This window comes from Saccostrea cucullata, unplaced genomic scaffold (assembly GCF_032062105.1).
Source record: "Saccostrea cucullata isolate Sc308-1 unplaced genomic scaffold, CSIRO_AGI_Scuc_v1 ctg382, whole genome shotgun sequence".
Classification (NCBI taxonomy): Eukaryota; Metazoa; Mollusca; class Bivalvia; order Ostreida; family Ostreidae; genus Saccostrea; species Saccostrea cuccullata.
The window spans coordinates 479,018-497,296 of record NW_026925758.1 but is presented as its reverse complement, the minus strand read 5'-3'; the positions used below and the strand labels follow the sequence as shown (position 1 = coordinate 497,296).

At 34.7% G+C, this 18,279-nt stretch overlaps 1 protein-coding gene across 1 annotated transcript in view; it reads left to right on the top strand.

Moving 5' to 3' along the window:
• The window catches only part of LOC134269766 (inactive rhomboid protein 1-like), a 228,453-nt gene that overhangs the window by 124,398 nt on the left and 85,776 nt on the right, over positions 1-18,279 (top strand). The gene's annotated exons all lie outside the window — the stretch shown is intronic.

Sequence of the window (18,279 nt, the reverse complement as noted above, 5' to 3'; positions counted from 1 at the left end):
TCTTGCTCTTCACTATCAACCAAATTATTTGTCTGCTAAATATCCAGCATTTAAAACTTTCAAATAATGCATTTTCTCCGTATTGGGCATCTGCATGGCCCTATCAGCTCAGCAGGAAAGCCCCAACATAGTTACATGTTGATCCCGGGTTCAAGTCATCTGGCTGAGGATCTTCCCTGCATGCAGGCCCCCAACAACACAATCTATGGGTGTGTGGTTTATCAGAATCTAAGTGGGTGAGGTTTTCAATATAGAAAACATCAAAAACAAGAGGCCCACAGGCCTTATAGGTCACCTGAATATCCTTTAACAACTTTCCAACGTATGAATTTGGTTCATGTCTTAAACCAGAGGCCATAAAATTCCTAATTTTGCAAGTCATTTTAACTTTTCAAGTAGCTACCCAGAGGCAGAGTAGAGAAACAAAGAAAAATGCATTTCCATTAATCAGCAATTTAATCAGTAATACCCCCATTCCACAGGAACCCCTGACCCTGGAGCCATACATTTCACAATTTGGGAAAAGGCACCCTTGCTCATCATTTATGTTTGATGAATACCAAGGAACTGATTTCAAAGCTAATTCATTTTTAGTACATAATCATTAAGCCCCCCCCCCCCCTTTCTCCCCAGTAACCCTGACCAAGAGACCTTGAAATTCACAATTCAGGAAGAAGTATCATAGCTTGTTTATTGTAACTGCATACTTGGATCATCAGCATTATATAACCAAGAGAACACTTTCAAACAATTCATGCAAATTTCACTATACGTACACATGTATAATCATTAGAGCCCCTCCCGAACACCAGAACCCCTGACCCAGGGACCATGAAATTCACAAATTTAGAAGAGGCATCCTTCCTCATCGTAACTATCTTAAAATATTGTTTGTTTAATATCAAGTAGGTGATTTTCAAACAATTCATGCATTTTCACTGTATAATCATTAGAGCCCCACCCTCACACTAGAACCCCTGGGTCAGGGCCATGAAATTCACAATTTTGGAAAAAGATATCCTTCCTCACCATTTGTACATAGTTCATTTGTTTTATACCCAAGAGCAGAAAAGATTTTCAAACAATTCATGCCTTTTCACTTTAAAATCATGAGAGCCCTGCCCTAACTCCAGAACCCCTCAATCTGATTAAAATCCGATCCTTTGATCCGCTTACATAAAGATAGCTACACAAGGCAATCTTTATGTGAGCAGATCAAATGATATGATTTTAATCAGATTGCTGAACCCCTGATCCAGGGGCCATGAATTTCACAATTTTGGTCCAGTACTCAATGCTTATTACAATCATGCCAACAGGTTGACTGCTTGAAAGATTGTTTTAAAGATTGCATTAACAAGATGTGGGAACAAGGTGGGCAGAATGCCTATAGCGTCCTATATTAAGAAATCATATTCAATATGTAAATTGAGTATTTCAATTAACTTCCAATTATTGAAATTTTTGAAATTATGAGAAAAAAACTTTTCTGAGAGAAAAAAAATCTTGTAAAAATTTTTTTTTCATAAAATTAACAGATGGTATTAGCCGGATTCGAACCCTAACAATAAAAATCCAACATATCAATAACATACTGCTTTGAGACTAACGCGTTAACCACTATGCTACATAACTCATTGTGATTTGGGGCATTTACCGGTAATCATGTTTGTGATATGACCCGCGACTTAATGGACTTGAAGTATATCTCGGAAAGATGCGTATGTTGTGTCATAAAAGTGTACTTTTAGGGTATAGTGGGTTTTCGCTCCATGTTTTTGTAAACCAAAAAATGTGTATTTTATTGCAAACTTTTAGGATCCTCTTTCAAAACAAGAGGCCCATGGGCCACATCGCTCACCTGAGAAGCTTTGACCATTCTGTTCTTTAGCAGATTTCACCCTTGTTATACATAATGCATCCCCATCCTACCCCACTGATCATAATTTAGACATTTTGAAATCTACACTACCACATGATCCTTCCATGGGCACATATGTTTCAGCTTTTTGGCCCAGTGGTTCCCGAGAAGAAGATTTTCAAAGATTTTTCCTATATATTTCTATGTAAAACTTTGATTCCCTATAATGGCCCCGCCCTTCCCCCGGGGGTCATTATTCCTACAATTTAAAATTTACACTACCCCAGAATGCTTCCACATAAGCTTCACTTTTTCTGGCCCAGTGGTTCTTAAGAAGAAAATTTTCAAAGATTTTTCCTATATATTTCTATATAAAACTTTGATTCCCCATTGTGGCCCCACCCATCCCCCGGGGGTCATTAATTGAACAATTTAGAATCTACATTATACCAGGATGCTTCCACATAAGTTTCAGCTTTTCTGGCCCAGTGGTTCTTGAGAAGAAGATTTTCAAAGATTTTTCCTATATATTTCTATGTAAAAATTTGATACCCCATTGTGGCCCCGCCCTTTCCCTGGGGGTCATGATTTGAACAATTTAGAATCTACACTATACCAGGATGCTTCCACATAAGTTTCAGCTTTTCTGGCCCAGTGGTTCTTGAGAAGAAGATTTTCAAAGATTTTTCCTATATATTTCTTTATAAAACTTTGATTCCCCATTGTGGCCCCACCCATCCCCCGGGGGTCATTATTTGAACAAATTAGAATCTACATTATACCAGGATGCTTCCACATAAGTTTGAGCTTGTCTGGCCCCGTGGTTCTTGAGAAGAAGATTTTCAAAGATTTTTCCTATATATTTCTATGTAAAACTGTGATTCCCCATTGTGGCCCCGCCCTTCCCCCGGGGGTCATGATTTGAACAATTTAGAATCTACACTGTACCAGGATGCTTCCACATAAGTTTCAGCTTTTCTGGCCCAGTGGTTCTTGAGAAGAAGATTTTCAAAGATTTTTCCTATATATTTCTATGTTAAACTTTGATTCCCCATTGTGGCCCCGCCCTTCCCCCGGGGGTCATGATTTGAACAATTTAGAATCTACACTATACCAGGATGCTTCCATATAAGTTTCAGCTTTTCTGGCCCAGTGGTTCTTGAGAAGAAGATTTTCAAAGATTTTTCCTATATATTTCTATGTAAAACTTTGATTCCCCATTGTGGCCCCGCCCTTCCCCCTGGGGTCATGATTTGAACAATTTAGCATCTACACTACCCCAGGATGCTTCCACATAAGTTTCAGCTTTACTGGCCCAGTGGTTCTTGAGAAGAAGATTTTTTAATGACCCCACCCTATTTTTGTCTTTTCTTGATTATCTCCCCTTGTAAGCGGGCTTGGCCTGTCATTTTATCAATTTAAACCTTCATTTTAACAATTTAAATTCCCCTTTACCCAAGGATGCTTTTTATCAAGTTTGGTCAAAATTGGCCCAGTGGTTCTTGAGAAGAAGTCGAAAATGTGAAAAGTTTACAGACGGACAGACAGACAGACGGACAGACGGACGGACAGACGGACGGACGACGGACAAAATGTGATCAGAAAAGCTCACTTGAGCCTTCGGCTCAGGTGAGCTAAAAAATGGAGCTAAGACCCACTCATATTGAAAAAAATTGTTAAAGTACTAGAAAATGATCGTTTTTGTTCTTTTTAGTGTGTGTAAGCTTTTTCATACACAAATATTTTCTGTTTTAGATTTTTGTAATTTGTAGAGATTTTACATAAAGAGTCCTTTAATATTAGGTGAAATATTAAATAAAATTTGGATTTAATTGATTTATCTGTCGCACTATAGGCACTTCGCCCGCCTTATTCCCCCATCTTCTTTGGTGGTTTTAGTGCCACCCCTCAGGACCAGAGGGGGAGGGGGTTGCCACAAAGTTCACCCATGGATGATACATGTCAAAACTGGTTAAGTGATTTCAGAGAAGAAGCTGAAAATGTACCAAGACAGATAGCAATAGGTCACCCGGGTGACTCAGGTAATCTAAAAAGGATTTTACTTGGTAGCTCTGCATTAGAGCATGGATATATTCAGCAGGCAGTTTACAGTTATCAATAAAACCAACCTCTAGTCAAAACATCCACTTTTCTCTACCTTTAACATCTCTAGTAAATGATCAATGGATAAAAAGTTCCACCCTAACTTCAGACTCCTTGACCCAATATAGTATATGGGATATTTTTATTTATGAAAAGAAAGGTTAAACACATCAAGCACCTGTGTTCTAGTCACCGATTTTTAAGGAATTTGTTTAGAACTGTGAAGAATTGCTGATTTACACCAAATTAGGGAAGAATGTAATGTTACAGAACCTTTCAACTAACGGAGATAATTCAAATTTCAGATTATTCAACGTTACAGTGAAGTCCATTGAAGTGGCAAAATTTTCTGTTTAAAAGGAATATTAGTTTCCTTCCAAATGCAGATTGTCACATAGAACAATGCTCAATCCTTCCTCAGAAAGAAAAAAATGTTTATTCAATTATACCTGTAGAACAGGTTATTCCATAAATACTATATTTTACATAAACATTTTGTATATATTCACATCCACTGAATATTTTCTTCTTTATTATTTCTTAAGAAACCCCATTGCGTTCATCACTGCATAAACTACAGTAGGCAGGTCGCCTGTACAGATTTCTTAATCAGTGGCTGTTCCATCAATGAAACGTATAAAGACGTTCGCATCATTGATACAATAATTAATCTTTTTAATCCTACTTTAATTGATTATTTAAACAGATATAAATATAAACAATAAAATGCTTTCTTTGTTTGTTGTTACTGGAATGAACGGAAGCAGCTGTTGCAGAAAAAATACATAACCCGCGTAAGCGGGTTATGTTAATTTTTTCTGCAACAGCTGCTTCCGTTCATTCCAGTAACAACAAACAAAGAAAGCATTTTATTGTTTAATTAAATAAATCTATATCATGATATGTAGTGATAAATTCTATCATGATATACCGGTAAATACCCGGTATTCATTGCAATACTTATTTTAGAGAAGCCTGGTCTTTAAGTCTCTCTCCTAACTCCAGAAAATCTCCAATTCTGCAAAACTTGCCATGCTTGCCACAGAGAAGGGGTAATCTTAATGCATAACAACAAATATTTCTTTCTTGTTTCTAAATATTTGGGTATGTCATTTTAGTAACAATTGATGTTCACAAGAAAAACCTAATATTATGTCTGACATTCAAACATAAAATTTTCCCACTTCAATGTGCATCACTGTAATTAAATTCACAACAATAAAATCAAATTTATGTACACCATTTATTTAAGTTCTTTTACAGCAAGTCCTGAAATAATAAAGAAAGAAAATATTAATGATCATATTTAATAAGTAATATTACAGTTCATTTATAAAATAAATGTTGTTTCACAATAAAAAGTTTCCAATAAAAAATGGTAGATTTTGCTCAGTTTCAGCTCTTCAGATAAACAACAATTAAATTTAACAGTAACCGAATGATTTAATTTTTTTAATATTAATGCACAATGCATGTTGCATGACAGAAGATGAGAGATACTTGAGAGCAGATAAAACAGATTGTCGTTATTGAATAATCTTTCCACAGGATCTATATTTTTCCACTTTTACTTATAAATACAATGGAATTTGATTTTTTTTAGTTTGCACAGCTTAACATTTAACCAAATGAAAGCAACGTTGTAAATTAATCTCCAAATGGATTGCAGAAGTGTCATAAGCAAATGACATACAGAGTTGTACCCCTTGCCTCAGACACCTGTCTTTACCTGGGGGCAGTGACTTACCTGGGGGGAGGGACTGTCGGAGCTTGTCAGCCTTTTCTCTGTCGTGGATGACCAGGGTGTACAGGTATCGGCTGCATCTGACCTTGAACTTCACATTCTCTTTGTTTTTCTTGATCTTGACAGCTGAAAATCAAAAGAAACTTTTTATCACATGCAAAATAAAAAATTTTATGACAGAAAGTACCGATATTTCCCCTTGTTAAACAGTTTCTGGTTTAAGAACATTGTATCAGATAGTTAGATAAAGCTCAGTATACTCATGGTGTAGGATACACTCACGTAAGAGGTGTCAGAAGCTTTACTATCATCATCTACAATAAATCTTGAACCTTTTGAAAACATTACGAAAACTGTATCTGATTTTCTCCAATTATCCACTAGTATATGAGATGGCTTTGAACAAACATTTATAGCTTATTACAGGAGATTCTGAACAAGCTACAGATGTGCTACAGAGTTACTCAATATTGCTCATACATTTACACCTTAAAACTTTCGTACTCCTATCCTCAGCCAGGAAGGATAACTTAATTTAAAATTTAATTCAAAAAGTCCCCAAATGAAGCTTGAAATTGAATCTTTTCATGCAACAATTTTCAACTTAAGTCATGATACTAAAGAAACACTGCAAAGCTAAAATCAAAAACAGAAATTCTTCCTGGCTTAGACAAGCATTCAAGAACTACAAAGTTTATAATATCCAGGGGCGTAGTATCCGGGGGGGCCAGGGGGGGCCTGGCCCCCCCACTTTTTTTCCCAACCTTACTTACACTATAGGAAATGTTAATTGAAAGCCTGGTTGGCCCCCCCACTTTAGAAATTTACCGAAAATGTAGTATAAGAATTGGTACTAAAAGTAGTTGACACTGAACTAAATAGGATTTTCGACTTTGGGCAACTTTTATCTTTTTTTTTTTTTTTTTTTTTTGCTTGTCAACTTTTTCAGGTAAGTAAAAAAATTTTTTCTCTGCCTGGCCCCCCCACTTTCAAAAACGATGCTACGCCACTGATATCAGCCATTATGTCATTAAGTTAGGCCATGCAAAGTTAATTCCTTGGTTCTCAGGCCCTTTTTTTCAAGAAATATGAAGGAGGGAAGCATTTTTTTTTTCTTTTATTGCCCCCAAAACATGATGAGGCAGCTTTTTACATTGTACAAAACCCCAAAAAATGACAAGGGAGGTAATTTGTTGTTTTTATTTTATTGATTTAGCAGTAAAAAGGGTCAATGAGGCACCCTTGGAAGAGATGAGGGAGGGTCTGAGACCAAGAAATTAATTTTTATGGCCTTATGCCATCCAATACTAGTTGGTAATAAGAGACCCTGAGAGAGTTAAAGCAAAATTTTCCTACTTTAAATTATTTTGCCTCACAATACAGCTTCACTTCATTTCTGCACATATAATGCCATATAATATATGTAACGTAAATATGTAAACAGACATCAGCTAGTATCAGATAGTTCTATAAAGCTCAGTATACTCATGGTGTAGGATACACTCACGTAAGAGGTGTCAGAAGCTTTACTATCATCATGTACAATAAACCTCCTTTTTTTTAAAGTTAAAAATCTTAACAATTCACACATCAGGAATACTTCCCTTGAAAATTATACATATATTCGTATCATGACAGTCATTAAAGAAAATTGTTCCTAATGTTCTCAAATATTCCACTAAACTAAGTATCTTAAATGACTTAGAGACTTATGGATTATTCCAATAGACTCAGATTTCTGAACAGTGCTACAGATGTGCTGCAGAGTTACTCAATCATGTTTAATACTGATTTATTCATATCTTAAAACTTCAAATCATGATACTAAAGAAACGTTGCCAAGCTTAAGTCAAAAACAAAAAAGCTTTGTCAAGCATTCAAGAACTACAAAGTTTATAATGTCAGACGATAGAGGTCATTCCCTCTTAGACTAGTTGGCGAGAGGCATCTCAGAGAGACCCAGAGCTACATTTTCTACTTTTGAGAATACACACTATATTTCAGTCTTCTTCAAACCATTTATTTATTTATTCAATCATTTCATCTTACAAACTAAAAAACTTGTTACTCTATTTCTTTACAATACAGTCTCAACTCATATTTATACAAATATTGTCATCATTAGATGTGTAATCTCTATGGTAATTTGAATTACTTGAGATTTACAAAAACGATCAATAACAGATAGTTTTTGATTGGCCTGAATTTAGCAAGAGTTATTTTTCTTTGGCCACTGTATTGGAGGTCCAGCTAGTGAATTTTCCTCTTTGAGCAATCAAATTTCAACTTGTATGGTAGAAATCAGGGGTTTTCCTGGCTTGTGTTTAGGTCCGTTTACCGGACCCATTCCCAATCAAAAAATCAGACATATTTTCCCAATTCTGAACCCTTTTTTCCCAATTTTGTATCCTTTAAAAAATTTAGGAGAGTTCAGAAAGAAGTAAAATATTTGTTTCCCTGGAAGATGTCTAAAATTCTCAACAGGTGTCAACATGCGATCGTATCATCGAGCTATAAATATAAGTGATGCAACACATTTGGTAAATCACCTACAATGTTATAGTTTTTACATCACTTGTTTCAATCAAGTCACTTAAATCCTATACTGGTCATAGAAAAGATTGTAGTCATCATGAAAGTTGTCAGTGAGCAAAGTTACCATGGTTCCTGTGCACTTCCTTGCATTATCTAAAAATAGGAAGGGTTTGACTAATTTGCCTAAACGCAAAAAGTCTGTCATCCTACTTTTCTATCTTCCTTCTCATTGATATAAGCCTATTCAAACATGTTTTTATTTCTTTTGTATGATTAGTGTTAATACACACTTAAATCAATATAGATAACAATTAATTTCATAAATATTATTCCAAAGTATTTTTTTTTAATTTATCTTTTACTCTAGTCATTACTAAACAAAGTTTTCCTGAATTTTTTTTTTTATCATACAAGAAAAAATTATGTTCACTTATTCTAATTTGTATATGGAATATATAAAAACTATATATAAAAAATCTAAAAATTCCCATTATCCAATAAAACACTTAATTGTTTTTTCCTTATAATATTTCAGGCATGATCACTAATACTAAATAATATTTTTTCTAGATTTTTTCATTATTCCATTAAAAGTATGATACCCATTTAAGCATTTTTTACATGAATACATGTGTATAGATCAATAAAACTATTTTTTTCTGCATTTTTTCTTTCATCCAAAAACAGCTGAAAATAATGTCTGTCTACAGTTGTTTACTCTACACTTTAGGTCCCTTTATTTTCTCTATATGGGAAATTAACAAAATTGGTCCTTTTAAAAATTTTCCCAATTTGAACGCATTTCGCGTCAATTTTCCCAATTCAACGGACCCCGGACCCAGTTTAAAAATGGTAGGAAAACCCCTGGAAATAAAAGGGCACAAATCTTTAAAATACTAAAATTACGAATTAATGAAAGCTCAAGTTAACATAAATTCTCAAGAAAAATAATGTTATCTTCACCCAGTTGCTCAGTATGACAAGTTCCATTGGCTGAATGATGAAAGCTTTGGGCTTGTATACCTCCAATATGGCGACAAATGGGAAACAAGTCTTGCTAAAATTGTTGCTATTGAAAACTATCTATACAGGCATTTTAAAACTGTCATAGTTTTACAAATGGAAATAACATTTAAAAATTTTACGGTTATCAAACTGATAACTATAGAATTGTCACCATGTGTGTGACCCCTATCAAGTACATGTACCCCTGGTAAATTTAATGCAACTTGAAGGAAGTGAAACACCATACAGCAATAAACATCTATATAGATGCATGTTATACAGATCAAGATGACAGTCACTAACAACTTATAAAAAAAGAACAACTTCAGCTTGTATCAGATTCTTAGATAAAGCTCAGTATACTCATGGTGTAGGACTACACTCACGTAAGAGGTGTCAGAAGCTTTACTATCATCATCTACGAACTGTCTACACAACAAATACTACCCACTACTGTACCTTGGCAAAACAGTCAATCATGAGCATAACATTTTAAAAAAATTTATTACTAAATTATTACTTATATGTACTGTACGTAATGCATTCTTTTTTTCCCTCTCTCTTCATGCTCTTTTTTTTTTTTTTTAATAACTATTTATTTGATTTCCCTTAATTCTCTCTCAAAATTTCTACAAACTAATTTAAAAGCTTTTTTCAACAAAACTCTGAACTCAAAGGTTTTTTTTACTCAAAATAAAATTTTTTCTAGATTTTCAAAACTTTCCCTTGAAGTGTAAAGAAGCTGAGAAGACATCTCTGTAGTATAATTGGATTCAAGATAGTTCTTGCTACTAAGATATTCAAAACTCTATATTTCGATTAATTTTTATGCAGAAAAATGAAACCCAGTTCAGCCCACTTTAACTATTGACTAAATATTTGACTTACATTTGGCATCTTTCCTCCTAGCCGTCAATAGAAAATCTTTGATTTCTTGAATCTGTTTTGGCTGGAAAAGAAAAAATCAATATAGAAGCAGTGTATATTGGGGTAGTTAATTTAATTTATACTTTATAAACAGCTTTGTAAAATGTTCCAACCCAGCGTATACATACAAATCCAGCATATAAATACAACTATTAATTAAGTCCTTAAGAGTCTTACATGTAAATTCTATTTAGAACATGTACTATGCACATCATTATCTGAAGCAAATTTTGTGCATAGTCTCAATTTCTGTTTTGGAAATGTAGAATATAGCCTTTGAGCATGATTAAAGAATTTATATACTTTGTTCCACAAAGGCTTGTGACACAAGGTCAACTACTATAATTAATATCACAACCATATAAAACAACCAAAAATTTTACTCCTTCCGACTAGCCAACTTATGAACTGAACCTCTCTTGAATGCTTATGCATACTTCAGCTTTGAATTTAAATTTGTTGTAGTTACTAAGGATGTTCCATTTTCTCCACTTACCATTTTCAAGCCCTACAGATGCAACCTACAACGAAAGAAATTGTTTTTAAAAATTTCATGACATGCCACTCGCTGTCAATGTTTACATTCAAGTGGAAAGGGGATGTAAATCAACATCCATCTATCGTTCAGAACTGTTAAAATGGTGATAATACATGCTGTCTCATAAATGAACAAAATACTTTTGTTTATTCAAATGTTGTTTGAAAATTTATTCCCTCAAATTAAGCGATTTAAACGGATTTACATGTACAACGATTGTTTACCACATACCGCTTCTAGTACCAGTTAGCGGAAAAGGAAGTAGAAATGGGAGGTAACTCTAAACTCTTAAACGGTATATGGAAACTCGTCGAGACAGTAATATTCATTTTTTCACAATGCCAATAATTAACTAACTAACTGACTAAATAAATAAATTAATTAATTAATAAATGTTTCACTGAAATGACGTTCACTGAATTTCATCTTGGGGAATACAGTCATATTTTTTTTCAGGTGGGGCACTATTAACTACCAAAAATTTCTTGATAAGCAGAAGGGGGGGGGGGCATCAGATGTTTTTATTGAGTGAGCACAAGCTTTTAGTATCCATGCTTTCTATAGTATACGATATATCTGCAAAATTATTCCGGGGGGTGGGTGTGCCTCTGGTTCCTTCGAGTATGAAGTGCACCACCCCAAACGACCCCCCTCAGTCAGTACTTTCTCTTCTTTTTTTCCTTCAGTGGGGGACACAGATTCTCTTAATTAGCTTGTTTATAATTAGATCGACATCTCATCAGTGTGTCGATCTAGAGATGATCTATATATAGGAAGAGTGATCGAGAAACTTATAAATTATGTTTTTGACTAGACCAAACAAGTGTAATAAATCTTTTTAGCTTGCAAAATGAGAAACATAGTGGGTCTAAGGCACTTAATCGAACGACAACTTAGCGAATAACATCATCGATGCGACAACTCATGGAGAGGACAATTATCATGATCCGAGGAACCAGGTGGGGGTTGCCCCCCCCCCCCCCCCCAATTTTGCCGATATATAATATACTATAGAAAACGTAGATAGTCTCGTTTTTTTTTTTCTTTTTGGTAGTTGATAGTGCCCCGTCTAATTTCTAATTCGCATCGAAAGTTTTATTTTTCTTTTATTCTTAACGCATGAATCTAAAATTGTTTAAAACTGCATGCGTTTAAGGTATCCCGATATGTTGCCCCATAACATTACATGCAGCGGATCGAATTTGAACAGTAAACTATTTAATATGCAAGACACACAGCTTTAACATGATATGAATTGCTATAGAGGAATGTTTTAAAAATATTAACTATGTACTCCGAGGACAATTTAACAATTGAATGTTAATAAATCATTTGATATATGTATTTCAAGAAAAACAATTTGATCTGCTTCTTTGTTAAGTACATCTCTTTTGGGGACGACCTTATCCAGATTCCATAGTAAGCAGAATTTTTAGTCTATAATTGGTCCATAACTCTGACTAAAAGGAATTTTTATTTTCATGTTTAATTGTATAAAAATTTTGATCGCGTGCTTACAGATTGTATTGATTCAATATATAGAGAGACAAGACAGAGAATAAATTAACTAAAGTTTGCTCTTTCCCTGTAAGATTTCAACACTTTGGATGAAATAGGAATTTTCATTTAATTGAATTTCAGATATATTATACTTATCTTTTTCGAATACATGTTTTTTGTTTAAAAAACATTCCATTGATTTCGTGGACATTTCTTTGCAAAGGAAGAAAGTGAAAATTAAGTGATTGACTTGTAGGGGGTATATCAATAAATTTTTGTGCATACATTAAATATTTAAATACTGGATATTTTCGTACGTAATAAAAGACTCGTGGGAAATCAAGAAAGAATTAATTTTGACGCATGCGTTTCCAAAAATCCGTTTATGAGCATATATACAATTATTGTTTCTCGGCTCCGACTTGATTAAATTTTCCCCCGACTTATAACAAAGATTTAGTAGACTGCGTTGGTTATTTCCACTGGCGGATTTAAGGGGGGGGCGTGGGGGGCGCACGCCCCCCCTAAAATTTTCAAAGTATGATGTGACTAATATTTATAATGCCACATTTTGGTACAAAACCAACCAAACCACTGTTATTCTGCCTGGTTTTACTCTTAAAATACACAAAAATCTAGGAGCTTCCGGGGGCTGCGCCCCCTGCCCCCTTCAAAGTATGATATAACTAGTATTAAACACGGCGTACTCTGGTACATCACTAACCAATACCACTATCAGTAAGTAATAAGTAAGTAAATCGTTTGTTATGGTGGTATGTGTTACAATACAATGAGAATTGAGAAACATTCAATACAATTATTATTCAAACATCCGAACCTATGTGCCTTTTTTAACAATAATAATTGAAAAATATGCACTATTATTGTGCCTGGCTTTACTCTAAAATACACGAAAATCCAGGAGCTTCCGGGGGCTTCGCCCCCTGGGCCCCCACCAGGGCTTCGCCCTGGACCCAGACCCCTTGCCTCCACAAAGTTATCCACGCCCCCTAACCACAAATCCTGTATCCGCCCCTGATTTCTTTAAAACATTATCATGTTAAGTTCCCATTCGATCAACTACCCGTATATGCAGATACGATTTCCAATCCATCATTTTCAAGAAGCACTTATATGCATGCAAATAAATCGCAACACAATGTAGATATATATATTGATTATTAAAAAAAAAAATAAATATCTACGGCCATCTTTAAAAACTTGTTTTGTTGCCCTCTCCCGACCGACTGACGAAAAAAGGCCAGTCTCAAAACTTATTTTTACATTCCAGGACACGATATTTTTTCTTTTTATTCCTTTTATCCAGTCATCCAATTTGTCGACATTTTCAGGATTTTCACACCTACCCAACGACTCAATAATGTTACCCTGAGTCTGGGGAGGGAAAGCAAACAATTATTTTAAAAATGGCCAAATTAACAGGTATACGTTTATAAGCAAAATGGAAGAAAAATCGTAAGTTCTATGGTCAATACAATGAACTTGTCAGCAAATACAATTTATCATTGAGTCAAATGCTGACTGACGTTGTTCAAACTAATTGTTAGTCCATTTATTTATATACACTGAATAGACGATGGATTTTGCCGATCATGACAAGGTGCACACGGCGGGTGTGACCGGTCGGGAGGGAATGCTCACTTCTCCATGGCTCCTGATCCCTCCTCTGATGTTTTGGAGGTCCGTGTTTGCTCTTACATGTGTATTATGTATTGTTTTATGGATTTTTGATCTTGAATACTGTTCGTTATCTCATATGTTACACTTTATATTCTAAAATAAAACCTTTGTAAAACTATTTATTTATATATATTCTACTAATTAAACAATTTATTTTTTTTAAATGCCTCGCCTATAAAATCTATGTGCAAAATGTTTCTTAAATTTAAATATTTTGATATTTTTTAAAATTTTATTCACCATCAATTAAAAAAAAAAAAGATCATTCTTAAACAAGGTGATAAATTTAGGAAGTTGACTGAAGTTCAACCAAAGACCGTCAATAACAGTAGGTACTTTATTAACAGGTGGTGCAAATTGTTCAGGAAGCTGCACATGTGCCTTATAGAATCCGCCGATTCTATTTAAGAAAAAAAACCCAATATAGTCATAGGCGGAAAGTTAACGGTCGAATAATCGTTCCATTCTTAGATTCTTTGATTGCAAGGTCCTTATTTTTAATTTATGTAATATACGGAAATAAGCTCAAAAGATCATTCAATAATACAAATTAGGAGCAGAACAAACACGGACATCTAAAACATCAGAGTTTGTATCAGGTGCCAGGAGGAGAGAGCATGTCGACCGGTCACACCCGTTGTGTGCTACTCGTCGTTATGTTATCCGACAATTCAATGTGTAGGTAATAGTCCAACAACTGGTATGAAAACGTCAGTATGCTGACAAGGTCAATGTATCGACCACAGAACTTACGAAATGGTGACGTTAAACTAGGATATTGATATTCTTTATTCATCAACTTGTTTGTCAATGCATTACCACGTTTTAGAAATTGTCCTACATAGGACTTGTTTTTGCGTATAGAAAAAACCCGAGAGGCAGGTGATTAATGGCTGCATACGTAAGAGGAGTTGACCATTGACAAATTTAAGTCATCACGTTTACCACGAAGCTTTGTTACAACACGAAATGTAATTACAATGCAAAATGTAATAAACTTACACTATTACATTAAAGCGTTATTACTTTTTTGGTCGAGATCAACCTTTCTTATTTGCAACACCTACACTGTATGAATTGAATATTAAACTGATTTCAATTACGTGGCTAATGAAATGAGTATTTTATAAACCCGATCTAATATAGGAATTAGCAGATTTTTTTTAAATCTTTTCGTTTATTTTATTTTATTTAAACCCCTGTCACACCGGGGCTGCGTCCTCACGGCGACTGCACGGCGTCCTCAGAAAATGCAAAACGCCGAGGTGATCGCAGTAGAGTCTCCTACAGCGCCGTGACAACGCGGCGAGATCTCCACTGAACGCCGTAGGGTCGCGTAGGGTTTCCTAGAACGCCGGAGGACGGCGATCACTTTGGGCATGCACAAAGTACGCGCCGTGTGATCGCGGTCTGATAAGAACGCAGTAGAAACGTAATATGATCGCCATAGCAGCGCGGAGAGATCTCCAACAACGTAGTGGGAGCTCCGTACGAACGCCGTGAAGACGCACATGATCGCGGCACGAACGCAGTGATAGTAGACTGCGCTTCCACGGAGACCTCACGGAGATGTCGCGGAGTCCTTGGAGATGTCACTGCGTTTCTATTGCGTTTTTGCGGCGCTTCTAATGAGATTTATCGTCTTGTGATTTTTTCGACTGCGATTACACGGCGACAGCACGGAGTTGTCACTGCGATTATTGCGCTCCCGTGGTGTTTCTACAGCGTCCGTTGGCGATCACAATGCGCTTTCACGGCGTTGTTAGAGTCTTGTCAGCCAGCTCACAAAACAAGAGCAATGAGATCATAATTCCAACGTATTTGTTGCACTAAGAGCATTTAAGTAAAACTGGAAGAGAAAATTACACCAGAACTTGATCTGTTGTTTCACTTAAATTTTGTAGAAAACTTTTCAGTGTGTATATTTTTTTTTACATGCATTCATAATTAAATCAATGAAAATTTAACAACACATCTGAACCGATAAAATTAAAAAAAAAAAAAAAGAAAAGAAAGGTTTAATCATAAAACTATTTATGATTTAGTACTAAATTATTTAAATAGAACATTTTTAATTATTAAGAATTTTTCTTGGCATGATTAGAATTCTTTTCATCGTCTAACTTGAATCTTTAAACAGAAATGTTTTACATTCCTTCGGAATATATATCATTGAGTACAGAACGTATTGTGAACGTATTGTGAACGCAGTCAGCGCAGTGAGAACGCCGTGAACACGAGTTGAAAACTCCTAACACGCCGTGGAAACTCCGCGGAAGCGCAGTCAATCGCCGAGAAATCTCCGTGGGAACGCAGTAGAACGACGTGAGATCGCCGTAGAATTGCGTCCGTCTCCGTAGGAACGCCGTGACATCTTCACATTGTGAAACTTTTGCAGAAATTTGTGCACTTTTCCTGCGATTCCACGGCGATTTTAACAATTTAACAATTGTGTGAACGCAGCTTGGTGTGACAGGGCCTTTACCCACCACTTAACTGAAAATTATTCTCTAGTCCCTGAATGACCAAATAATGTGTTTTTTACATTTTGTCTATTGTTTAATCTCAAGAAGTAACACCACAAAATGTAAATCAAAAATCGTGTTATACTTTGCTTTATTACATTTATCGTTGATCTCAACGCAAAATTTTTACGAATAACGCAAAAAAGTCTGTTAAATTGTTACATTTTGCTTTATTACATTCTGCGTTTATCTTGACGCAAATTGTAAAAAAGCAAAATACAATGATCCCGGTTAACTACATTTTGCTTTGTTATTGCGTTTTAACAAAGCTTAGATTACCAATAACGTATTTTCCAGTAAAATATCTAAATATGACACAGATGTGTCATACTCTGCGGTATGTGTCATACTCTGTGGTATCTTTTATCTCAAGCTCACTGAGTCAATCGTGTCGACATATGAATGGAAATAACCATTGTTAACTGGTATTATGTCGTCGATTTATCTCAATGTCAAGTTGAAGGTCACAGTAAATGGTTTCTTCTTCTCATGTGCAAGATTTTGAATAAATTTTGCTCCATATATATAAATACAAAAATAGGTCTGCTAACAACGTGGATGAATTGTTACCCATGGGAATTGCATAAGATTGCTGGAAGACTTGGTTTCGAAAACCCACATAGATAATTGTCAATCTGAAACTAAAGCATCAACATATAATTAACAGAGATCTTTGGAAAAATACTTATGTTTACATTTAAAAAAAAATCCTATGCAAAAAATAATTTTAAATATAGAAAAACACTGATTTCTTTTGGCGTGTTTTGTACATTGTAATGATAAATAATAGAGAACACCCCTGCAAACGGAGGAGTTGCTTTACTTTATGTGGTCAAGCATGTGGTTCTAATGTCCAGTATTAGTTCTTCTTTTTCAAAATGATTACTAGTATGGAATATATCAAGAAAAAAATTTTAAATAACAGATAAAATTACCAATAATTAGACATATTTAAGTTATATAGAGATGTCCTATGTGAAAGCGTAAAAATAACGATTGGTTGCTTAAAAAAAATGCATACTAATAAACTCCAGACTTTCATTTTTTTTCAAAAATTATCTACTTCCGGAGAAAACTATGCAGTTATTTATTTTTATAGGTATTTAAAGAAAAAACACTAAAGCCGCTTACGACTTTTCTTTACATTATTTATTACGTGCTCACACTATGCTACGATGTTATCAGAAAATTTAAAACCCTGAAGTTAAGTGCAAAAAATGTACTGTCTCTGAAAATGCCCAGTAATCTTAAATACATGTACATGTAAGAGTGCTGTTTTAAAAGCATTGATACAAGTATTTGTACACTTAATGGGTATTTTAAAACAAACATATACTATTTAGTAGTTGTCCTGTAAAACTGGCTAAAATTTTTAGTAAATACATGGATTTCCTAGCCTATTTAGTAATTACACGTATTTTAAAACAGTCATTTAGTAAACAGTTTAGTAAATACACGAAACTCCTGATCACACATATTTTACTGTAATATATACACCATAAAGCCAATTGGGACACTTTTCGAATATAATATTTTCCAGTATTTTGGCCATTGATTGTGCATTGATAATGCTTACACGCACGTCGTGTCGAATTGCTGACTTGCATGCTTTCATTTTACACTTATAAAAACATTCAGAATATTTGCTTCTGGTAAAGCGTGGGTTTGAAAAAATAAAATAATCTTACAAAATTCTGTGATGCTGATGTGTTGATTTACACCGATGTTTTCTTTGCACGTAAAAGGAAACGGGAGAAGCGATACCTAATTATTTTATTTTTACGACATGACTTCCCCAATGAGATAGGAATGCAATATAATCTATTAATTGAATTGTCTA